The 26600-nt window shown below is 36.0% G+C and overlaps 1 non-coding gene across 1 annotated transcript; it reads right to left on the reverse strand.

Annotated features, from left to right (window-relative positions):
* Nucleotides 1-12719: 12719 nt before the first annotated feature.
* Nucleotides 12720-12823, reverse strand: LOC122116916. The gene has a single exon (XR_006149039.1). It is a non-coding gene; the product is annotated as a U6 spliceosomal RNA (small nuclear RNA).
* Between the last annotated feature and the right edge of the window lie 13777 nt (nt 12824-26600).

Consider the following 26600-nt stretch of genomic DNA (forward strand, 5'->3'; position numbering starts at 1 on the left):
TCATTACCTTGCTCATGTAATTGTAACCCCTCTGTACAATATTTTCACAATAAAAAAAGAGAGAAAAAATAAAATCCTATTGAGCTTAAAACAAACCAAATCTGATTTTCTTAGTTCTTATGTATTACTTTTGACTATATTTTCAGAGCTATAAGAAGTGGAAGTGTAATCATTTTCCCTCCCATTCCATTTGTGAAAGAAAAAAGGGGGAAAGGCAAAATGAAAGGTACAAAAGAATCATGCTTAATCCTTCTTGTCTAACAATGGGTGAGACTAGGGCTGCTGTGCAGGTGGTGAGTCTCCTACTCTAAGCATCAGGCTGCAAATGGTAACATGCTCCAGTGAACACACCAATACTTGGCAAACTTACAGTAACATGCACTGGCAAATCAAGCCAAAATGTGCTATTTTGAAAGGAATATGCCTCTCGGGGGACTTTAAAGTTCTTTGGGAATGTTTTTCTTACTTTTCAAATTCACATGCTGCTTACATTGTGATGTATTTTAAAATTCTTGGAGGTCTTTTTTTTTCCTATTTAGTTTTCTTTAACCAGACAGTCATATTGGCGCAAGTAGACAATAATTACCTTGTAAACATCTTTCAAAAACTTTCACATTCATCATCTCAAATGCCTAGACCAAAGGAATGGCATCTATTTGGATTGTTCAATGCTGAGCACAGATATTTGACAAACGTCTTTAATGAGACTGGTGATTTTTTCCAAACCCTGGAATCAGAGGAAGAGCAACACTTAGATTGTTCGTCTCTTCAAGAAAGGCACAAACAGAACAGTGGCAGTCTTCTTGCTTAATTGTACTCTCCTTGGTTCATAAACTGGATCAGCACTGGAAATCTGTAGGAAACCATTGAGGGAAAGGACTTCATTAAAAATCAGGGCACATCATGGCATTACACAGCCTCTGCACAGAGGACTTCGCACTTCCACCAATGTGATTTGATTATTCCCTCTATATGCCCAGCCATTGTAAGAAATGACTGAGAAGAAACTCTCACTGTCTCAAGTATAAAATTGTTAGGGAAATACAATAGATTATCATCATCAAAGGAAGAGGTTATATTCTGATTGATGAATTTGTCAAATAGGTATGGCAAAATTGAAGCTCAGAGATGACTGAAGCACCAACAAAGAATCATCTAAATGGATGGAGAACTACCTTTGTCTTTCCCCAAAGTTTTTCCTATATACTCAAAAGTGCCCCAATTCCATCATTCAAAATACATTCTTTAGACATAGGGATGTGTCTTTGAATATAGGAAGTCTTCTTTACAAATGTGAAGGAGAAGTATCATAACAATTTATGCATGTATGCTGACAATAAGTTCACTAATCAAATTATTCCTGGAAAGAGAATATGCTGCAGAGGCTGAGAAAGAGAGTATTTATAAACATTTGAGGACTAGCAAATTTAAGGCCTTGGACATGGGGAAAACCAAACAACAAAGAAAAAGGAAACTGCAGTCACCAAGGAGACACTTCAAACACTAGGCAATTTATACACAGTGCCATTGCCAATGTCCAATGACATTTTTCACAGAAATTATTGAAAAATCTAACGTTCATGCAAAACCAAAAATAAATCTTAATTCTCCAAAGCAAAACTAAGATCAGAAGATCATAGTTCTTGGCCAACTTAGATTTAAAAAAATGTCAGGAAGACTCCACCCCCAATTAACCAGCAAAATGACAAAGAGAGGCCTGGCTCATAAGGTAGAGTGCCACCCAGGTCCAGTGAACTGAACATGAATAAAAAGGAAAAGATGTCCTGAGTACAAGAGGAAAAGGGGGGAGGAGGAGAAGAAGAAAAATATCTCTAACACCTAGAAATCCTTCTTCTAGGTATATACCCAATGGAAATGAAGTTTACAACTCATAGACATATCTGCACTCTCATATTCAGCATAGCATTATTCAGAATAACTATGGAATGGAAATAACCATATGGAAGAATGGATGAATCAATGATGATATATATATATATATATATATATATATACACACTTATATACTAGAACTGAAATATTCAAAATGGGAAACTATACAGCTTGAAGACTGTTATTCTAAAAGAGAAAAATTTTTATCTAAATGTGATAAATGTCTGTGATAGAATGAGATATTTTGTCTATTTCTCTATAATAATATCTGCAACACTATCTAGTAAATTTCAAACCCAGTTTAAAATCCATATATTTTGAAATTTTATTGACAGCTACAGTCACCTCTGAGTTTTCAGACTGGTTAAAGACTGGTTACTTCAAGTTGGAATTTTAATGGTTCACAAGAAGTTGTATAATTAACATTCCTATAGTTTCAAAATGATATAAAAATCCCAATTACAGCAACATGACTGATTATGTATAGAAAATGAGATTGACATTTTTAAAACATTCTAAATGTTAGAAACTAATATTTGTCAAGATATAATTAATGGTGGTAGGCTAATATCATGCAATGGATACTTACATTTTTTGTAACTTAAATATTTAGACATATAGTAGGATGCCTCTGTATTTATATTCTTGTACTAGACCCCACAACTATTAGGGATGGATCTCAGTGACAGACATAGAACTCTGTTGTAATTTGTCTACATTTTCTTCATTAACAAGTGGAACTCTGTTTATTGAGATACACTCTGAGTACCTAGACTCCATTTGAAATAAACTCTGATTAGTTTCCTGTGCCTGTCAAAACTTTGCACCTGAGCTTTTCTGCATCATGCTACTCAAACTTCTATATTCTCACAAAGGGCAGAATCCTGTTGTCTTATGCTCTACAATCCTCTACATGCCTCTGTTGCATATGGACAGATTTACTGACATAAAAGCACAACCCAAAAAGCTCCCACGAACTGTCTACTGTCCAGACATCCATATTAAATTTCAGAACCTGCCTTTTCAGAAAAGAACCCTCACTCTGAAAGATTTGCCTAGATATTATGACATGAAATAAGTTGGGAGTCCAACAGTTGTTGTACTGCCTGATGGTTATCAACAGCCTTTTCAAATCAAATACAATTGTCTTCTCCTCACTAGTCTTTCACCTGGAAAAAAACGTTCTTGGCACCAAGTTAGACCAATAATTGATTCTTGAATCAAGACATGGATTTCACTGGTCCATGCATCACGGATGAATTGCCAACTCTGACTAGAACATAAAAAAGGAAAATATCAGAAAAAATAGTTTTCTCAGAACTAGCAATCTAGTTCATGGAGAGTGTCAAAAAATAAGCTAGGTATAGTTCATGTTATAAAAACTAATAGTAGTCATTTGCTCCAGACTTGACAGAGAAAATGACATTTAAGAAAAAGACAACTAGCACTTCCTGATGTGTCAGATTACCTCTGGGGTGGGACTTAGGACCATATGTGACACAAGCTCAGAATTAAATTCATGTCAGAATTGCATCTTTCTTCTGAGATGATCACCAGTTATTTTACAAACCTGAAATTTCTCAGTGGGCATAATTCTCACAAAATTCTTTCTCCACAGGTCATATATAAAGAATCGAAGAACCAAAAATAATCTTCCAATTGGAGGAAATATATATGCATGTGTGCATGTATATTTGCTTAATTTTTAAGAAATTCAATTTGCTCCCAGTTACTTACAAGGTCTGCTTATAAGACATAAAAGCCATTATTCAATAAATTATGCATTTGATACCTTTCATGCATTGTTATTCCACAGCTATCTTCTATAATCTTTTCCAATTTTGATTTCCACCTGTGTGTGCAGAGGTCTAACTGGCCAATTTAAGGTTGACCCAGGTCATTTATTTCCCACACAAGCTATGCTCATAGATTAATCAGGAGTTGCCTGAGATCAGTCTACGGATTTCAGCACTACTTTAATATCTGTTCCTCAGTGCCATCAGTACCTCTATCATCAACATTTATTTCCTTCTGATTTTCCTGCTCCTTTCACCCTCAAACAGAGCAACCTCATCCTCCACACTTTAGGCGTAGTCTTTTCTAGGACTTTTGCTAGAACAAGAGGTAGCAAAATTAGCACCAACTACAAGTAGAAACTGTTGAATCAATTTAGATTTTATTTGCAAAATACATTAAGAAGAATGTTGTGGGTTTCAAGAGGGAGATTGGAAAACAGAGGTATGAGAAGAATGGTGCATGTAATTTCTGGGAAGCCATGATGGATCAGGCCCCTAGTAGCAACATTACTCACATTAATTCATTTAATTCTAACAGCAAATTGGGTTAAAGCCGTTACATATTCTCCTTCAAATCAAACTATACTATTAGTGGAACTATTATGAGGATGGCTACTGGAATTAAATAAAAATAATTAGGTTTCTAGCACTCTGACAAAATGCATAATATCGATTAAATGTTCTTTTGCTTCTGTGGGCCTAATTTTTCTCAGCTATAAAATCAGGATAGAATAATGACATTAGTTCCTTTTAAGCAGTTTTTTTAAGTATAGCAGGATGCTTAGACATTGTCTCTGTTTTGGGTTGGTTTCTCAAAAGAATCTAACTATTCTCATTTGTGAAAAATGGGAGAGAGAGCAACTATACAGGGTTTATGCAAAAAAAAAAGTATGGTTGGTGATCCTGTGTACTGTGCTCACCTCAGGATTACAGAATTCTTGAAGCTAAAAGAAATTGGAGCAAAAATGTTTATAGAATGGTTTTTCAGTACCATAGCATAATATCCCCTTTTGTGGGGAACATAACTAGGAATAAATGGCTCTCTCCTATATCAAGGCCAAGGTGATAGATAGATCACAGTAGGCCTTCACCTGGGAATTATGCAGGCCCCAACACAGTTGAAAGCTACATATCACTGTCAACCATGAGCTCTCTGTATTAGTGGCAGTACATAAAGAAAAGTTTGCTTAGTTTTTTTTTCCCACAGAATTCATTGGAAGTGAAAAAGATATCAGCCACATATAAAAAAGAATTTTTAAACCATCCTAAGAATGTTGTTCAAAAAACAGTGGCTGCAATGAAACCAATAGAGATAAGGTGCTCCAGGTCAGATTCAAAAATGTGTGTGTGTGTGTGTGTGTGTGTGTGTGTGTGTGTGTGTGTGTGTGTGTGTGTGTGTGTGTGTTTAAGTGTGAGAGAGACTTCATCTGGCAGATCTGGAAAAATAGTGCCTCCCCACTCCTCTCCCCCCCCACACACACATACACCATCAGATTTGGTACACAGCAGAGCATGGCAGACTCTAAAGAAAGTCACAGTCAAAAGGACTTGGACCTCCATAGTCAGTCATATTTATAAGTGCATTTGTATCCCTAGTCTAGATGCTTCTATTCCTAGGTTCTTTCCTCAGCTGCCTTTGCCAAATTTTTAAAGCCCCTTATAGATGTGAAGAAGAGGATTCTCTCCAAAACCCTATTGTCTCCTGAGACTCAGTACCCAATAATTCTCTACTCCTGTCCTCACCTCCATCTTTCTCTCTCCCAAGATTTATTATAGCTATAAATAAAGTAAGAGAACATAATCAATGAGAGAAAATATTTGGGAGTAATTCAGAATCACAGCTTGTGCAAAAGTGAAATTCTCAGATGGCAAATGTGCAATTCTTGGTGAATAGATGGTGTCTTCAAGCTTCTTTATTTAATCTAGGATAGGAAAAGCATGGTGAGGCAGCACAAATCTAAGACATCTAAACAGGAGCACAAGGCAACTTGAATGTCATTGAGCAGACTACTTGCCTTATTCAAAGAATGCTATCATGGAAAAATGTATTCACATGATGACAACGTTTTTTTCCTAGGATGAGCAGGTAGGAATACTGATGCTTATTTATCTTGCTGTCTCAGCACAGGGCACTCCCTTGGGAGAAACCTGAGTCCATCTGGTCTGGGTAAAGTAGATGGGATGAGTATGGCCAATTTGTACTCTGCAGTGATCAGGAAAGCAGAATTTCCTGCTATTGTTTATGATTGTGCGCCCAAATGACTTTCAATGATAAAGAGGAGGAGGGAAAGGAGTTTTAAGTTAATGCATTACTAAGAGTGTAGATGGTACCAGGAGCCTGGAAGAAATTTGTAAAACTTCCCCATGTATTAGAAAAGAAGGAGTTAGACACACCAAAGAACCGTACAGATATTGTGCCACAATTTTGTCATTTCCACTGGCTAAACACTTCCTGATATATGGCTATAGCCAGATGTTTATGAGACCCCAATAATGTTTCACAGGATACAGGCAAGATGCACATACCTTCATACACAAAACTTCTATAGACCCTTACTCCACGGTCAATGATTTGACAAGTAAGCCTATAAATCATGCAGGAGCTAAGACCCTCATAGCTAGAAAAGAGAATAAAGTTCTGTCTCAGTCATACTGAAGGATAATTATAGCATGGAATAGAAATTTTGTCATTGCACAGAGTTCAAAATTTCATTCTGCAGAGGAGGACTTGAGGCTGTTTTTTTTTTTCCAAAGAGAGAAAGCAATACAACAGAAAATACACCAGGTGCTTAATTCAGAAACAAGCAGCATAGCATTAAGAAAATAAACATTAGCTCCTGACCCAGAAATCTCAGCCAAATTCAGATTCTAGCATGGTACAAAGTCAGTAGAGTGAACTTGAGTTATTTAAAATTGAGGTGGATGGAACCCAGGGACATTGTCCTCTCCAGGGTGCTTGGAGAATAATATGACCTTGACTTCAGGTCACTGCATCACCTGTTATTGTATAAATTTAACCCCAAGCAGAAATTTCTGAATTAAATCTATAATTCAGTACAATTCGAGTACTATAGGTGTATTATCCTCAACTTTTTTTTATGTTTCATTCACAACAAGGTTGTATGATTGGACTTTCAATTCTATATGATTGTGGCTTTTGTCTAGTAGCAAGGCAAATTTCTTTCATGCCCTCAATGCTTGCCCATTATTAGCCAAACCACAGATACTTCAAAAAAAGTTTCAATTTATATATCACACTCTAGTACTTTCCCTAAAATTGAGACTATTACATACACTTTCATACCATTATTTAATTTAGTATAACAGTTTGTTGTATAACAGTTGGTTGTACTATATTATCCAATGAAGGTAGGTAATTAGTTGATTATTCTTCAAGTTTCTGTGTGACCTTGATTCAAAAAAATGAGGTTAACATTCTGACAGCTGGAAACTGTGTCTAAAAATGACCATAGCAACATGAAAATCCTTAATAGATTCCATCATTACAGTAAAGACAGAAACAAATTAATCTCTAGCTGTCATGTAAGATTTCCAGTTTATTGGTGTTAAGAACTCATAAGAAATTTGAGCAGGTGAGCTATAGTCTGGGAACTTGATTCTAGTGTGAGCTCTGCCACTAACTGTTTGTGAAAGTATTAGCAATTTTTCCAGTCTCTCTCTCATGGTGATTCTCAGTGTTTGTAAAACTATTGAGTTAGTTAAAGTTCCTTTGAGATAGTAAGCACTGGTCTACACTAATCAGTGAGAGTTGAGAAGCTTAAGTAGTACATATAATGTCCTTTCTACTCTGATATTTTGTTAAGACCTATATAAATCATTTCCAAACATTTTAAAACAACTTGGATTATATAGATTAGAGAAGAGTTATGCTTATTTTAGGACTATAAATATATGATTATGAATTGTACTTGATAGCTCCTCAGTTTCTTTACAGATCTCTGACCTACAAGCCACCATTATGAGGTGATGTATGCAGTGCAATGATAACTGTGTATGTCACTGAGCTGGACCAAAATGGATGGAAATATCCAGAAAGATCCAGACAAAGACAATGTTTTTATGTATAGCAAAGATTTTCTAGAATTGCTGTAAAGTGTCTAAGTAGGTCTGAAGATACTCAAGAAACCTAAAATTATGTAACTTCTCTGTGAAGATGCTTCCAAGAAAATATCATTGAGGTATTTATGGTGATAAGTTTGGATCCTTGGGATTATCATATTTGTTTCTACCAACCCATCCTCAGATTTCTCAATCTCACCCAGTTTTGAAGCACACAAATGCATAGTTCTTGGATTTTTAATACATAGAAATGTATTTCATAAAAGCTGAGAAATAATGGGATTAAATAAGATGAAGAAAGCAGACTATAATTGAAGAAGTAATGGTAATTCATGAGATGACTTCGAGCTGAAGGTATCATTTTTCTTTTGTTGCCTATTCTCACAGGAAACAAATAATTTCTTCTTAATTGAACTTGGGTAACACCAACAATATATTCACATGTTGTTATATATAAATCAAAATCTTAAATTAAGGATTTAGAGATAGGAAAAAGTAGCAAGTAGGAAACAGTTAAAGATAATAATGCAGCTATTCAATGAAGTATTAAGCTGATATTTGAAAAAAATGAGTTATATATGGAAATGTTGATAAAACAAGTATATTCAATGATAATGTTTTTATTAAATAATAAAAATATTAATTATTTTTTAAATAAAGGATTTATTAACATTTAGGCAAATCCTTTTTGTCCGCTAAAAAAATAAGACATGGAATAATACAATTGTCTTGTGAAATACACAGAACATTTCTGGACATTTTAAAGAAGCATTATATCTGGGGAGGGACATTGAGAACCCAGAGGAATGAATTATTTTTTATCAAATGTAACTCTGTGTATTTGATATCTTACCATAAACACAAATTAGTTTTCTAATTAAAAAATGTTATTTAAAAGTCAGCATGAATCATTTATTGTGGCCAGAAAATGCTAAAATGGGTTTTATGATGCTGTAATATTTATTGTGAAATATTTCGAGTATAAACAAAAGCGTAACAATACTAAAGACATCAGTGCTTTCCTTTAACTCTAGAAGGGAGAGGAAGGGTTTGGAGGGATGTGAAAAAATGATGACAGAAGTGACAGTGAACAAAATGCATTGCACTTATAAACTGATATGTTGAATGGTAACTCCTTTGTACAACTACTTAAAGGTAATATAAAATACACAGTGAATAAATAAAAGAAATATTAATACTTATGAAAAATTTCTTTGAATTTTTTTCATTTCTTTCTTAAAAGTCATTACAATTAACCTGCAGACCTATAGCCACCTAATCTTCAATAAGGGAGCCAAAAACATAGAATGGAAGAAAGACAGCCTTTTCAGTAAATGATGCTGGCAAAATTGGTTAAACACCTGTTGAAAACTAATGTTAAATCCTTATATATCACCTTGCACCACAATCAATTTTGAATTCTATGCTTCCATCAGAACAAATGACACTATCCCATTTTTTATGAAATGGAAAGACTTGGAAAAAATCAAACAAGACCATACTGAAGCTACAAGCACAACTATGTTTATTAAACATAGTTAAGATATGGTACCAACCCAGATGCCCCTCAGTAGATGATTTGATCAAGAAAATGTGCTATATATACACAGTGGATACACAATGGAATTCTATGCCTCCATCAGAAAGAATGACTGCCCCATTTGTTAGGAAATGGAAAGACTTGGAAAAAATCATATTAAGTGAAGTAAGCCAGGCCCAAAGAAACATAGGTTCCATGGTTTCCCTTATGTGCAATAACTAGTATATGTCTGAGACAAGCAGAAAAGGTCAGATAAGATGATGTTAAATGAAATGAAACCCAAGATAAGGAAACAGTGGTTTTTTCTTTCTTGCTATTGTTTCTAACATATTTATAAGGTACCACATGATATTTTTGTTGGTTTGTATGTCCCTCCCCCATGGTATAACCCCTGTTTTCACTGTTATTTGATGTTGGTATACTCTGTGGAAGGGAAGGAAAAAAACAATTGTTTAAATCGGGATACAAGTTGCCCCTTTGCAACCATGACATGTACAAGACACTAGGTTGAAAAATGAACTTTACAATTTGGTGGGGGGGGGGGGGAGTGTAGTTGCGGAGATGGGAGGGAAGGTATGGTAGGGGAAAAGAAAAGGAGGAGGCAACAATACTTGATAAGAAATGTACTCATTACCTTGCTCATGTAATTATAACCCCTCTGTACAATATTTTCACAATAAAATACTTATTTCAAAAATCATATTAAGTGAGGTAAGGCAGAGCCAAAGAAATATAGGTCCCATGGTTTCCCTTATTTGCAATAATTAGTATCCATCTAGTATAATCTTATCAGATGAGCAGAAAAGCTCAAAATCTATGTACATATGACCATATAAGAATGAACCCCAAGATATGGACATAAGAAGTTTTGCTTTGCCGTTGTTTTTAATGTATTATGTGATTTTTGTTTCTTTTGTATGTTCTTTCCCCTATGGTATATCCCCTATTGTCACTGTATTTTATTTTGGTACCCTGCATGTTGTATACACATTTATCTAATTGGGGGATGTGGAGGGGAATAACAAAATGTTGAAACAAGGATGACCCGTTGCAACAATGAGACTCACAAGACACTACTTTGGAAACAAACTTTACAACTTCTGCTGGGAGAGGAGTTAAGGAGGTGGGAGATAGAAGTGACAGTTGGAGAAAAGCAAAGGAGGGGGTAACAATGTTCAACTCATTACCTTACTCATGTAACTGTAACACATGTACAGCATCTTTACAATAAAATAAAATTTTAAAAAATCATTATGAATATGGCCAAAGATTACAGGATACCCTCCTTATTCCATTAACAATATTCACACCCCAAATATAATAAAAAAAATCTGAACTTATAGTGCCTGAGATGGTATATAATACTATTTGACTTAAGACTTGATATAAAGGCAGAATACAGTTTTTTTAATTTAATTTTATTGTCAAGGTGATGTACAGAGGGTTACAGTTACATATGTAAGGTAGTGAGTACTTTTCTTATTGAACATTGTTACCCCCCCCCCCTCATTTTTCTCCTACCTATTCTTCAACTCTCACTATCTACACAGTGAAATTATGCTGTACCTCTCAGCTGCTCCTCAAAACTGAAGGATTCTCTACCCAGTTACTGCAGTGTGAGAATGGAAAGGCCTCAGCTGTCAACCCTCTGGACCCTGACTTTTGTGAAAAAGGATTTCCTGAGTTACACTCACCTCTAGAACAGCCCATTCAAATGGCAAGAATTGGCGGCAGTGACTATGTAATATTACAGTCCCTTCAACCAACCAAGGAAACCTGAGATGCCATCTCAGCTTCAAAACTCCCTACAAAGGGAAGATGAACCCTTTGCTGAGAACAGAGCCAAGTCTAACTGTGAACAAGTATTAGATATTTTCAGGTGGATGAACATTCCACAATAAAATGGCACCTCATTCTTCAGGAATTTTTTTTTTCTGTCGGTCGTGGGCTTGAACTCTGGGCCTGGGCGCTTTCCTTGGGCTCTTCACCTCAAGGCAAGCGCTCTACCACTTGAGCCACTGCACCACTTCCGGTTTTCTAGTGGTTTATTGGAGATAAGAGTTTCACAGAGTTTCCTGCTGGGGCTGGCTTTGAACCGTGATCCACAGATCTCAGCCTCCTGAGTAACTAGGATTACAGGCGTGAGTCACGGATGCCCAGCTCTTCAGGAATATTCATGAATGAAAGACTAAGAAAGTCTAGTGATTAAATGAGAATAAAGGAACAGGAGAAGGAAATGATATGGGAATTTCTTTTGGTATAAGGAATTTTGGGGATAATTGGTAATTACAACATGCAATTGCATGGTGATTACAATAGAACAAGCACTGCTCTGGGACATAGATTAATATTTACATAGATTAACTCATTCAATCTCCTCGAGTCAAATTCAGTTACAAGTTTCAGAGAAACTAAGTAATCTTCCCAGGTAGCAGAGGAAGAGGAAAAGCTGGCATTGGACAAGGAAGTTTGTTTACAAAATCATTAATATTACAGAGTTCCTCCTTCTCATTCTCTATCATAATTCATGCCACATATCTTCTGTTTGGTAAAATGTAATGCATTTATCACCAATGGTGGTTGACTCTACAGCAAAATGGAAATTGTATTTTATTGGTAAAATGATCATTTGTTTTCCAACTAGCTGGAAAATAATTGGCAATAGGTAGTACCTTTAAAGAAGCAAATACCGCAGGACAGTGAGGCAATAGTTTAGCATAAGCTAAGGATACTTTATACTATTTTATTTTTACGTTGTTTTGATTCAAGCATATCAAAAATCTCGGTGTCAGAAAATATAGTACAATTCCACTTACCTATCTTCAACTGACCAATAAAACTATGTGTAGTTATCCCACAAGCCTTTTGCTCTTCTCATTTTCATCGCGTTGGTGTCTCTTTCATTACTGATGTCATCATCTAATGTTGTTGTAGAAACATCTCATGTACATTCTGCTTATCTCTTGAGTGAGTACTTGAGCCTTTCCATATATTGGAGTCAACTAGAGACAGCTTCCCTAGGAACCCTCCCAGGGCTACCACAAAGGCATACATATGAACACACTAGATACACAGTGGGGAGGGTAAATAGGGAAAAATACTAGTAAATTAGAACCAATGCCCTGATTTTATAGGAACTTGATGTATTATTCAGCTAAAGAAGCAAAGATATTTTTACTTTTTAGCACATGTTAATTGCACAACGTAATCATATGACATTTGAATGCGTGCATAGAATTGATAGTGACCATATTCAGTTCCCTGCCCCATTTTCCTTGTCTCACTCACTTTTCTTCTTCCATATACTTATTAATGTCTTTTTATGTTAAAATTCTTTATTTTTCGCTCTAAATTCAAAGTATAAGAGGAAACGCAAGACGCTTGTATCCTGGAAACTGGCTTATTTCACTTAAGAATACAGAAGCTTCATGATTGTGTATGTCATCTTTGTACAAGGACCATTTTAGTCTCTCTATATTGTTCCAGTTTTAGTATGTGTGCTGCCAGACTAGACATGAGGAAAAACATTCTAGTCAACAAAGCAACTTGTTCAAATGCACAAAGTCAAGTAAACCTGGGCTTATTACAAACATGGTGATATGATCAATATGAAAGGAACATGGTAGATAAAAGCTTAGGAATGTGAGTTTTTCCAGTGGAGTTGTGTCATCTTTGCCCTGGTCAAAGGTTAGAATATTTTACTAATACAAGAGGTAATCACTGAGAGTGGTTACAGAGGGAAGTGGTATGACCATCATTAGCTTAGGGAGAAATAACTGAGAAGTAACTTTCAGAAGGTATTTCACAAGGAAGACATTGCTATCAGAGTTACTGAACACAGCTCAGAAGAGCACACTGAACAACTAGGCTAAAGCTTACAACAGAAATTGGCCTTCATGTGGATTTTGCAAGTAGAATAATTAAATCTTTATGTCCTATTTGCTGACACAGATAAGACAGATACAGAAAAGGACAGCAATATTTCTGGCTATAAAGACTTTTCCAATGATCTGAGAACAAAAGAAACAGAAGGTGTAGGGCATATACACACAGCAGGTTTAAGATTCAAATTTGTGATAACCTAAGTCATAAGATCTATCTCTTCATTGCCTCTATTTCTCCCCCTCTCTCTTCCTCCTCTCTCTTTCCTCTCTCTCTCTTCTTTATCTTGTGGTTTCCTGGACATACAGGAAACAAACAGCCCAAGAAGGCCAGTGCATTGTCGGCTACATTATAGATTTTTTTTCATTTCCAGAGATAACAAGAAAAACTAAACTTAAGAGAACAACAAAATGGTGAGGCAAAGGACAAAGGGTGAGCCAATGCAACTGCAATACTCACAAGACACTGCTAGAAATGAACTTTGCAACTTGGGTGGGTGTGGGGGAGGAAAAGTTGGAAAAGAACAAGGGAGGGGTTAGCAATGTTTGAAAAGATATGTACTCATTACCTTACTTATGTAAGGGTTACAGTTGTAACCCCTCTGTTTATCACCTTGACAATAAACTTAAATTGTTAAAAAATAAAGTTGAACAGAGATGGAATAAATCTCTAAAAAGAGTCTTTTCTTTATCACTTAAAAGACTTCTCCACATGATTAATATGCTAAATCATAAAACCTGAGGAAACGAAATAAATCAGAAATACCAGAATCCCAGCAAGATAATTTGATTAAGACAGAACTAGGTAATTAATAGTTTGATTAAGTAAATACATTTCAGAAGGAGATTTAAAAGTGTTGATATCCCAAGATGAAGATTCTGTACGGAAATATGGCTAAGATACTCTTAAACCATCAAATTACATTGTCACTCAAAGCCTAATGCCCTGGGCTCTCCCCAAACATATGGCAGAAAAATATCTTGTCGAGAATTTCATTGCCAGCATCAATCCATAGCTTTGAGAGTCACAGCTGCCATGCTGGATGGAGTCCAAGGATGTCCCAGGACTGGATGATGTTGAATGAGATACCTGGAAAGGTTGAGGTTTGCTTCCACATTTTTCCTTTTTTCTTGCTATAGGGACTATTGATCATTATCCACAGCCTGGTATCTTGTTTCTCCAGACCTTCTGCTCAATCTTTCTAGTAGGAACAAATGACAGAGAAACATGACCTGGGCTGTGCATCTTTAAGTGGAAAGATTCACAAGGCTTTTGCAGGAAACCAAACTGTGTATTTCTGACCTCATTTATAATAAAACGGTGAAAAAGAAGCCATGTTGTTGTTGGGGTGGTTCGTGCTTATAATCCTATCTACTCAGAAGGCTGAGATCTGAGGATGATAGTTTAAAACCCAGCTTGAACAGGAAAATTCATGAGACTCTGACGTCTAATTAAATGCCCCCAAACAGTCAGAAGTAGAACTGTAGCTCAAGTGGTAGAGCATTTGCCTTAAGCACAAAAGCTCAGGTACAGCACCCAAGTTCTGAGTTCAAGGCCTGAGAACATGTGTGTGTGTGTGTGTGTGTGTGTGTGTGTGTGTGTGTGTGTGTGTGTGTGTGTGTGTGTGTGTGTGATGAATGTTTGCTTGTTTGAGTTTATATTAATAATTATTATTTTTAGATTCTGGACACTCATCTCAGGGCCTCATGCTTTCTTGGTTTGCTTTCTACAGCTACCACAACTCTAGCACAGCAATTCACTCTCTATTTTGGAGATGGAATCTTGTGGACTCTTCTGCTCCAGGCTGGCTTAAATTCTATAGATCTTATTCTCCTGAGTGAGGATTACATTTGTGAGCCACTGGTGCCTGTGGCTGGCTTGAAGGATTTTTTTTGGTTTGCTTTTTGTTTTCACTTCAGCAAGAGTGAGAACTAGATTGAGTCTGGTACCCTTTTTCTGGGAAGTTACTTAGAATCTAGAAGTTGCTAAGTGATACTTAGAGGGATTTTAGTAATCTATTAAAACAAGCAATTACTTAAATCCATATGGCATGCCTAGTCTTTTGGGGCCTTTTGATAAATATACTATATCAAACTGGCAAAGCTGCTTGCAGTTCCAACCACTAGCACACCTAAAAAAGGACCTCATTAATTCCTCTCTACAGATGAAAAGACTATTCTTTCTGGGATGTTGTTGCAGGACTTATTTTTCTTTCTTTTTTCTTTCTTCTGTTGTTGATTGTCAAAGTTCTCAGAGGGAAAAGTTTAGCAGTCATCAGCACTTTTGACTTTAGATTTCTATGAATGGACCACAAAGTTCTGCATATTAACAGTAAAATGTCAAACAATTTTGATAATTGATTTTATCAGCTTAGCATAACAATAAAACAATACCAAAAGAATGGCATATGGGCCTGTATAATTTTTTTAATATTATTTTATTTTATTTGAGAACATACTGTACAGAGGGGTTACAATTACATGGGCAGGATAATGCATACATTTCTTACCAAGCATTGCAGCCTCCTCCTTTGTTTACCCTTCACCTCCCTTCCCAGCCTCCCCCCCTCCCCCCCACCCAACCCTTCCCCCCCTCCTCCCCACCCACCGACATTGTAAAGCTCGTTTTTGACATGACATTTTGTACTTCTCATTGTTGCAACAGGTCCACCTGAATCCTTAAACGACTTGTTTGTCCCCATCTCCTCCACAAGTTATACTGACATCAAATATAGTGAAAGCGGGGGTTACACTGTGGGGGAGGGACATACAAAGCTACAAAGAAATAATCTTATAAATGCGTTAGAAACACATGCATGAAAGAAAAAAAAACATTAAAATACATATTTAAGGGTTCGTTTTCCTAACATCACATTATCTGACCTTTTCTGCTTGACTCATACATATACTAGATATTGCAAATAAGGGAAACCATGGGACCTATGTTTCTTTGGGCCTGGCTTACTTCACTTAATATAATTTTTTCCAAGCCTTTCCATTTCCTAACAAATGGGGAAATGTCATTCTTTCTGATGGAGGCATAGAATTCCATTGTGTATATATACCACATTTTCTTGATTCATTCATCTACTGAGGGGCATCTGGGTTGGTTCCAGATCTTAGCTATGGTAAATAATGCTGCAATGAACATAGTTGTGCTGGTAGCTTTAATGTGGTCTTGTTTGTAAACATTTGGGTAAATGCCCAAAAGTGGGATTGCTGGGTCATAGGGGAGTTCTATGTGAAGTCTTTTGAGGAACCTCCATACTGCTTTCCAAAGTGGTTGAACAAGGGCCTGTATAATTTATTAGGAGATGGGGTGGGAGAGAAAGCAGTTTGGATAAGTCAATAACCAAGGGATGTTCAGTGACTAGTGTGGGACTGTGGGTGGACCTTGGGTATTTAGAAGGATGGAGCAAACATTGTCTTCATCTTCCCTAATGACCAACAAAGAGCAGATGCAGATGCACAGAATGAGTCAATCAAATTTAACTCTCTAGAGAGATGATTACAGTCTAGTAAACATAATGACATGTATTTGGGATTGTTAATAACTAACATTAAAACACAATAAATTTTAAAAATGAAATTTCTTCTCTTTATTTGCTTGTGTTATATGATTTTCTAAATCACTTTCTACCTTTCTGCCAGTCTCATGAATTTGAATGTTAGACAATAAAGAAAAAACATTTATTACTTTTTTTATTCTTCCTTCAGCAACATAAATTTGTATGTAAGAAGGATTATAACTCACAGATTGGGCTGAGAATTTTACCCTTAATAACATAAAACATGGCACAATAATAGTAGAATCTCTGGATTAGTCCTTTGTGTGTTGACCTTAGCAAATATATTGTTTTATTCTCATATTTTAGTGTTTCAGAGCATACAAACAGAAATTTAAGAGCAACAAAGCAAACGCTTGATAAGCTGAGTGAATTGACTGAGCAAACATAAGAAAATAGAAAATCTTATCTTGGACAAATGCTTATGGATATAAAATGAGGGATAAATGTTTTTGAAATCAAAAGCAATTAATCTTTCTCAAAAATTGTGGCATTTCAGCAACACATACACTGAGTAAAAATTTATGTGGGAAATTCAACCATATTCGTGGGCTTTAATGTAAAAAGATTAGAGAAAGAAACTAGGAAGGTCATAAACAAAACCTGTGATTGCTCCTTACTATTAAGGAGGTTTTTTTTCTCCAAATTTTGGTCAAATTATCTTATTTCTGTAATGAAACAGAATTGGAAACCATATAAATTATAAGTGAGACACAATTCAAGGAGAGTATTTTGTATCCATAACATGATAAAGAAATTGTCCTTGAAGGACAGATGCACCATTATCTCGCCTATGTTATTATTCCCTTTATTTCTTGACAAGAAATGATTCAGTCTCTTCTAGAATAGAATACAATGAAGAGATTTTGTTTTGGTGGTGCCTATCATTTGGATCTTGGAAATGAGTCAAGTGACCAGAAAGGGCCCTGTGAAGATCAAAGAGCTGGGGGTTAAGGAAGACCAGAGGAGTATGGGAGAAAGGCATGCATTGCCATTGTTAGGTCTAGCATAGTTTCTAATGTATTTAGAAGTTCCAGAAGCTGAACTTGAATAAATAAATGAGTACATCAATACAAATATGAGCAAAAGATTTAATTATGGAAATGTGTCCAATGGCATGATCTCAAAAGGGCCACATTTTAGTGTCTCTGAACATTTTTATATACAAAATTCTCAAAGGTGATTTTGATCTCTATATTATATGTTTAAAACTACAAGTAAAATATGGAAAATCTTTGTTCTTTTTAATCCTTGTCTAGAAGAACTGGAAGGAAAATATGACCGAATTTGCACTTGAGTTTTGTCATTAGTGCCAATCACCATGCATGGTTCCATTTTGTGATTGATGAGGTGAAGATTCACAGTCAAAGCCATCAGTTACACAAATTCCATTCACCCAAGAGTAGCTATTATATTTTCTTGAGACAAATAGGTTCTTATTTTGTTTCTTATACTCTTGGCTTCATGGAACATACCTACCCCAAGATAAATTGTGACCTTGGGAAGTATTTTCTGAGACTTCGATCTTAAACCAGCTTTAAAGAATAAGAAAAACCTTCCAGCTAAGCTCCAAAATAGCCTTCCACGTGGAATCAAAATCATCCATCAGAGGTTCATTTCCTAAAGTTTACTTTGTGATAGTTGTTTGGATGGTTAGTTGGGATTTTCCCCTCATTCTCTTTATTTCCATTGGTATTTATGGCAACTGGAGGTTTCTCTAAAGAAGAACATCTAACTTTTCTGTGCCTGTTTTTAAGGAAATGATGGCACCTGCGATGCCACTTTGGAGAGTGTAGAATGTTTATGTCATCATGAGTCAGAATAAGAAGACTACATGATGCCATGAAAGGCAGTAAATTTTACTTTACTTGCCCTTCTTGTTCTTTATTGTCAACTTTTGGATTTGATCTCCTTGTTGAGACCCTGAATTCTATTGAGAAGTGGCAAGAGAGGAAGCTAGATCTCTCTTCTATGAAACCTAGCTGAGTTTGGATAATTCTGGTGAATATTCAGTTTTAGATGCTCAGGCTTCAGTTTTGAACCCTCCACACTTCTATGAATGTGAGCATCCAGGATGAACATTTTATGAGAAGAAAATTTGCTTGGCTAAATGTCTTCCTTGACACATCAATAAGGTAGGAGAATTACTCTTATGGAAAAGGCTGGATAATAATAGCTCTGGACACATTCATAAAATTTGTGAATTTGTCTTTGAGTGATTTCCACAACCCTGTATGAGGCTCACCTTCAGGCATTTAAACATCCTTCAGAGGCTAGCTTCTAGCTACCAGATGCCCTCTGCCTCCCAAAACGTTAGATCCAATGTCACTCTAACTGCTCTCTTAAAGAAGTCAAAGATTCAAATGAAATGCTCTTCTACATACATTTCAGGGCTTTCTTTTCCTGTTGCATTGTTAAAATTTTATCTGTGAAGAAACAGTATCATGAGTTACCTCAGTCTATAGTATAAATATCTATAGTTTTCCATTTAGGACACTTCACTTCTAAAGTGAGTACAGAGATACAGATTAGAGAAAGGAGCTGTTATGAGAGTAAAGTGCTCTCTCATTTGATAAACAAAAAAGATGCCAATGGGTTGTTGTGGCTTTCATTTTGTTATGCTTTATTTTTGAGTTTCCAGTTTGAGTTATATGGAATAATTTTCTACAACCACTAAAAGTTCAGGATTAGAAAAAAAACTCATAGCTTTTATTTTCTTGACATATAAGTCCAAGGGGAAGGCAAGTAAGATAATTTGGTATATGATTTAATGTAAATAAGTAAATTTACTAATTTGTGTTATTTGTGTTGTTTTGTTTTGCCCTTGACACAGCCATGTCTTTCCAGTCTGTTCTCATGTGAGCCGCTTTTCTTTTTTTTCTTTTCTTTTTTTTTTTTTGTCGGTTGTGGGGCTTGAACTCTGGGCTTGGGCGCCATCCCTGTGCTGTTCAGCTCAAGGTGAGCATTCTACCACTTGAGCCACAGCACCACTTCCGGTTTTTGAGTGGTTTATTGGAGATGAGAGTCTCACGAACTTTTCTGCCTGGGCTGGCTTTGAACTGTGATCCTCAGATCTCAGCCTCCTGAGTAGCTAGGATTACAGGCGTGAGCCACCGGCGCCAGGCTGAGACGCTTTTCTGATGGGTCCATTGGCAAACTTCATGCCTGTGTCTCCTTTAAAATGTGATGACACAATATCATTTTCTGATATTTTAGGTATCATGTAAATAGGCATAACCTTTTAAGACTACAGTGTTCTAATACCTATTGTTTTTAAATCATCAAATGCTTATACAAGGTGGTTGCAATTTAATATATTCATTTATGTGTCCAGTGTTTCTTAATCAGTCATCTCTGCCAGAATTTTCTCCAGCCTCTACTCTGTTACCTAGACTCATGCTACATTTCCCATTTCCTTTATCATATATATATATATATATATATATATATACATATATATGTATGTATGTATATATATGTATGTATATATATATATATACATCCAGTATTGTGACTATATTTATCTCTTTCCCTTTCCTGTTCCTCCTCACATGTGCCCCCACACCATTCAAATATTGCTTCAGCTTTCTGATTATTTTGTTAATCTGTCTGTTCCTTGCTCAGTAGGTTTACTCTCTGGAGTTTTGCTACTGTGTACACTATACCTTAGCCAATTTGATTGTATATATGTGCATATGCTCTTGTGTATGTGTACATGGGAGCCTGTATTTTGACTCCACATATGAAAGAACACTTGCACTGCTTTTTGTTGCTCTGTGCACCCATAGGAGAAGCAGGACTTTCTCTTTTCCTTCCAAGATGCACCCAGTAAGATGCACCCAGTAAGATCTCTGCTCAAGTGGTGGTGTTCTCCTACCACAGAGAGCTGTGGTAGAGAGACATAAAAGTCACCCTTTCAAACAGTTGAAGCCTACAAAACAGCCACTCCAGACACTGCAGTAGAGCAGCCTGGGAGACAGCTCAGTCATCTTATCAAGTAACTTCTCTGGCCATAGCAAAGGCTTATTATTATTTTTTCTTTTTTCGGTCATGGGTCTTGAACTCTAGGCCTGGGCGCTGTCCCCTAGATCTTCAGCTCAAGGCTAGCACTCTACCACTTGAGCCACAGCACCACTTTCTGTTTTTTCTGCTTATGTGGTGCTGAGGAATCCAACCCAGGGCCTCATGCATGCAAGGCAAGCGCTCTACCACTGAGCCACCTTCCCAGCCCACAAAGGCTTATTTAACTCAAAACTTTTATCTATTATATGTTAATATTTTTTTAAATTGACAAAACTGTATACATTCATCCATACTTGATGTTTTGATACATACGCTGTAGATGACTGCAATGAACTTATTAACATATTAATTACTTCACATTATCAATATATTATATCTTTTTGAGAGAAATAATTAAATATGCTCCCTTAAGAATTTTTTTTAAATTTTTTTTGGGGGCCCGGTCATGGGGCTTGAACTCTGGGCCTGGGCGCTGTCCCTCAGCTCTTCAGCTCAAGGCTAGCGCTCTACCACTTGAGCCACAGTGCCACTTCCGGCTTTTTTCTTCTTGCTCATGTGGTGCTGAGGAATTGAACCCAGGGCCTTAGGCATGCAAGGCAAATGCTCTACCACTGAGCCACCTTCCCAGTCCCTCTTAACAAATTTTTAAGTATATAATACATTACCAACAATTTTGTTACTCAACAATATAGTGTTGAGTCACTCAACACTCACTATTGTTGAGTGACTCAACAATATAGTGTTCTTGAACTTATTACTCCTGTCTTCTGGAAATTTTGAATCCCTTTGTTCAACATCTCTCCAATTCCTTGCCCATTCCCATTCCCTTGGTAGTCACCATTCAACCTCTGCTTCCTTCTGCTTGAATGTTTACATTCCACATGTAAGATCACATGGTGTTTTACGTTCTTGACCTAGCTTGTTTCATATAGCTCAGTATCTTCCAGATTACTTCATAGCATTGCAAATGTTAGGATTTCTTTTAAAAAATAACACTGTGAATATCTATATAATCCTTTTATTATCTATTTCTCTAAGGATGGACACTTAGATTGGCCCCACATTGGTTTAATGTGGAATGATGATGAAATAATCATAAAAATTTCAAACAGCTTTTTTTTCAAACAGCTTTTTTAAATGATTGTTCAACGTTTTTTTGGGGGGAGGCCCAGATGTGGGGTCTGAACTCTGGGCCTGGGCGCTGTCCCTCAGCTCTTCAGCTCAAGGCGAGTGCTCTACCACTTGACCCGCAGTGCCACTTCTGGCTTTTTTGTTTTTGCTTATGTGGTGCTGAGGAATCGAACCCAGGGCCTCAGGCATGCAAGGCAAGTGCTCTACCACTGAGCCACCTTCCCAGCCCCATGATTGTTCAACTTTTTTGAACAGACACTCAGGACTAAAATTGCATGTGTTACTTTTACTTTTAGTACTCCATAATGGGGATACCAGCCTGTATCTTTTAACAATGCCAGAATTCCCTTTTGTTTATACCAGCACTTTCTGGCTCTTATCTTTTGTGGTAAGAGTCATTCTAAAAGAGGTGAAATAATATCTCTGTGGTTTAGATCCTCATTTCTATAATCACTAGTAATATTGGACATTTTCCACACCTGTTTGGTAAATGTATATTTCTCTCAGAAAATAGCTTTTCACATCTTTAGTCTATTTTTAAAGTGAAGTTGTTTGCTTACTGTCAAGTTGAGTTCTTTCTATATTGCAGATTGCACACCTTTCCAACACATCATTATTCATTCCATAGGTTGTTTCTTTACTCTGTTAATTGTTTCTTTTGCTTTGGAAAAGCTAATTTTCTATTTTTGTTTTAGTTTCCTCTGCAGATATCAGGTTATCTTAATGCCAGATTATTTCTTGGATTGTATTGCTGAGAATTAAGCCATTCATGGATATGTATATATGCACACACATGTATATTTGTCATGTATATATACATATATGTATATACATACATAGTATATAGGTACATCTATTTATACATATATATATAAATATATATATATATATATATATATATATATATACATGGCTGGCTAAGTCATACATATGCCAGGTTGCTTTTTATTGTAAAGATGATGTACAGAGGGGTTATAGTTATGTAAGTCAGACATTGAGTCCATCTCTTTTTGAGCAGTGTTACCCCTTCCCTCATGTTATCCCCTTCCTTCCCCCCGTCCAAATTGCAAAGTTCATTTCCAGCATAGTATCTAGCAAGTATTATTGCTTCATTAGTTCACCCTTTGTCCCATCATTTCTGTGCTTCCCCTTACCCGCCCCAAATCAGACAAACTTATACACAAGACAAAGGGCACAGAAATAAAAAAGTAACACAAGGGAATAAACCAAAGAAGAGAGGGGGAAGAACAGCCAACAGTACAATTTTTTAAAAAGCCCTCTTTCCTCCAGTTTGTCGAGTTCATTTTGATAAGCATGATTTTTACATGATCATATGTACATAGCTATTGAGCCCTCATGATCCTTTCCTAAGAACATCCTCCTTTGCTCTCACTGTGTGAATATTTAGAGTCTTATTTAATTAATCATGTCCAAATGTAATTTTTTTGTTTTTACTATTCATTGGATTTACTTGTAGATTTATAGGCACATTCTAATTATTACAAATGCGGAAAATCATGCAGCCTATTTTTCTTTGGGTCTGGCTTACTTTGCTTAATATAATTTTTTCCTTTTTTTCTTTTTTTTCTTTTTCTAATTTTTATTTGTCATACTTCATTATTTGGAGAAAGGCAGAAAAAGTAATGTTCTTGCCCCATGTACCATAAAATCCATTTTCTTCTCTTATGGGGAATGAGGCCGGGTTTTGGAAGAGCTACTGATTGAATACTCCATTTTCTTATGAATGGAGAATGTCATTCTTTCTGATGGAAGTGTAGAATTCCATTGTATGTATATACTACATTTTTGATCCATTCTTAGAACTCAAAAAATTAAACCCCCCAAAACAAATCCTCAAAGAAACAACACAATTAAAAAATGGGCTAAAGACTTAAAGAGAGACTTCTCCAAAGAAGATATAAGAGTGGCCAATAGACACATGAAGACATGTTCAACATCTCTGGTCACAGAATAAATACAAGTCAAAACAACATTGAGATTCTGCCTCACCCCAGTTAGAATGGCCATTATCAAGAAAACTAACAATAACTGATGCTGGCAGAGACGTGGCCCAAAAGGAATGCTACTACACTGTTGGTGAGAATGTAAACTTGTCCAATGACTCCAGAAAGCAGTATGGAGGGTCCTAAATATATAGTTTCCCCAATGACCTGGCAATCCCACTCTTGAACATTTATCCAAATGACTACAAACCAGGTTGCACTAAAGCCACCAGCACAACAATATTCACTGCAGAGTTGTTTCCCATAGCTAAGAATTGGAAGCAACCCAAATGGGAGAATGCCAAGCTTTCAAAAGAAGATTGATTAAATTGATCCCTTTCTTCATTTTATTATGTGTAACTCTTAAAAACAATGAACTAGTCATGTTTTATAATTATATAAATTTATTTTAATGAGAAAAGGATATAAATTAATGATTGAATGTAGTATAATTAACCCATTTGTTTTAAAAATACACAAGCGTGCATATTTGCTTACTAACTGATATATGAATGTCAAGCCAAGAAACTACAAAAAGTGGTTTCATTTGAAAGAGCCCGTGGCCACGCTGGCTTTGAATCTTGATCCTCAGATCTCAGCCTCCTGAGTAGCTAGGATTACAAGCGTGAGCCACTGGAGCCCAGCAATCATTATTGCTTTTTTTATTTGTATTTCTTGTATTAAACATACAAATTACAGTGGAAAAACACCTTATACAAAACAATGAGTTGTAAAAGGTACACTGGAATTAGTAAACTGGTATAAGTATACCACTTTTGGGCTTTGAATTAATCCATTAGAATCAAGAGAAATCATATCCTTTCTTGATCTAGGACTAACTAGTTTCTCTATCTTTCCTCCGATGATATAGGATTCCATGGCATGTTAGCAAGAACTGAAACACAAAGGAATAAAATAAATAGCTTAAGAAAAAATTTAAACTAGTATTTTTAGAGAGTTATGCTTCAATTGCTGTAACAAAATATGTATGAGAAAAGCTGGTTTGAAATCTAAATTATTTATCACACAATTGGACTCTAGATAATGTACTATATTGATATAATTCATAAATGTCAAAGAAAAACATATAATATGCAGACTTTTATCACTTAGCTATATTTCCCAGAACTGAGTTCTAGGCTGTAACCATTTTATGAAACACTGTCATAGGAAAGATGGCCAAGAAAAAGCTGAGTTAAATAAAACTACCTACAGATATGCAGACAAAATGATTCATAGTAGCCAGCACAAGTGAAGCACTAACTTGATTGTATTTCCTAATGCCTGCTGAAGAGATTTCAGGGTAAATCCTTAATACAAACTAATATTTCCTTTGTACAAGAAGCAGCTTTTTTAAATACTGAGACTAGTAAAATATCATTAAAATGCATGTGTGGTAGTACACACCTATAATCCCTACACTTAGAAAGCTGAAGCAGAAGGGTTGAAAATTGGAGGTTAGTCTACAGTCTGTAACAAGACGGTCCTACAGACAGACAAAAACAAAAAGACAAGAACAGGGACAGAAACAGAAAGACAAAATGGATAATTAAAATTTGTATTAATTAAGAGCAATAAATTTGAATCAATAATGAAATGCCTTCTGCTTCTACTCTGCAGCTGATGGATGAGCTGGAAAAAAAATCTCCAGCAGTGCATATTCCCACAACATTAATTTGTGATCTCCACTGTCAACTGGACAAAAAGCACAATCTTATCCTAATGTGTTCCTTAAACCTCCCACAAATCTGCTGTGATTATTCCCCTCTGTGCACAGGTGACCTAGACACAAAGCATATTGAAGTTCTCAGTTGTGATGTCTCTTCAATCTCCATCCCTGTTCAAAATCTCTGTAGATAAAAAATCTCATATTCTATCAAAAGCCAGGAAAGGAAATAATTGTTTCTTCAAGTTCTGTCTTTTTAATGAGATTCTATATTTGACAAGTCATAGTTCTCCCGGATTCATTCCTTGCTCATGGTTTTATAGGCTCTTGAACACTTCAGACCGTTTACTTACAGTCTAACAAATGTAAGCCTGTCCTTTCTCAAGGGTCGGTTATTGCTATTTTTTTATTATTATGTGTAGAATGTACTTCATTTCTGTGTAGATCCTTATTTATTGTTGAGGCGCAACATTTCAACATTTTAACATGGCTACTCTGAAAATCAGGGCTCTTTTCCCTCTCTTCCATTTCCATTAGTTGAGAGCTGTCATATGTATTTGGATGAGATTTCTTTCCTTAAACTCCTGGAATAGGAATAAGGAAATCCCAGTCTAAAAAACAAAAAACAATGCTTGGACACAGGATGACCGATTGTAACAATGAGACTCACAAGACACTATGTTGGAAATGAACTTTACAACTTCAGGTGGGGAGGGGGAGGAATGGAAAAGGTGGAGGAGAAGGGGTAGTAGGAGAAAAACAAAGGAGAGGGTAACAATGCTTGACAAGAAATATATTCATTACCTTACTCATATAACTGTAACTCCTCTGTACAGCATCTTTACAATAAAATAAAAATCAGACAAATAAACAACAAAATTACTATCTCCAATTTTTTTTTGCAATTTGCAATTTGGCTCTGCAAAATGATACACAGCTAAACCATTTACAATATCATTGCCAGAGATTTAATCCTGGTTTTTCTGCATTTGTGTTACCATGCATAAATTCTGCAAATGTA

This window comes from Dipodomys spectabilis, unplaced genomic scaffold, assembly GCF_019054845.1.
Source record: "Dipodomys spectabilis isolate Male_0828 unplaced genomic scaffold, ASM1905484v1 ptg000137l, whole genome shotgun sequence".
Taxonomy (NCBI): Eukaryota; Metazoa; Chordata; class Mammalia; order Rodentia; family Heteromyidae; genus Dipodomys; species Dipodomys spectabilis.